Raw genomic sequence first — 555 nt, 5'->3', positions numbered from 1 at the left:
GGAAACTGCCGGGTTCCGCTCAGGGCGCGCAGGGAGCTGGTGACTACTTGCTTAATTAATTAATTAGCGATTACTGTAAGGCTTTAACATTACAACAGGCGGGAGCAGAATGTTGGGGATATTCCTGGTTTTGAGCAGGAAAAGAGCAAATATGAGACATCTCGAAGTGACATGTATTATGTTGTGTTATAGAGTACCTTGGGACGTTGTCAGGAATGACGCTGCAAATGGGGTCAGAGAAAACCCTGGGTTTAATTTCGGTTTTATTTTGTGGTTAATACAACCGTTTATTCGACTCTTATTTCCCCCCTTTTTGCTTCAGCGTTTATTTCAGAATTCTTTTCAGTATCGCGACACATTGGCTTTACTAAAAACCATAATTTAAGGAAGCTGGCAAAAATTGACATCAGTTCTGCCTGCAAGAGAAAAGCGTAATCCTCATAACGTCACCAAAAAACGAGTTAATGACGAAACTAGGAGCAAATTTTTAATGTTAAAATTCAAAGGCGCGTCTCCCCTCACGGAGTTCCCGCCCTTGCCCGTTCCCAAGATGGC

This window comes from Corvus brachyrhynchos, unplaced genomic scaffold (genome assembly GCF_000691975.1).
Source record: "Corvus brachyrhynchos isolate BGI_N302 unplaced genomic scaffold, ASM69197v1 scaffold297, whole genome shotgun sequence".
In the NCBI taxonomy this organism is placed as follows: domain Eukaryota; kingdom Metazoa; phylum Chordata; class Aves; order Passeriformes; family Corvidae; genus Corvus; species Corvus brachyrhynchos.
Note: the sequence above shows the minus strand (reverse complement) of the source record.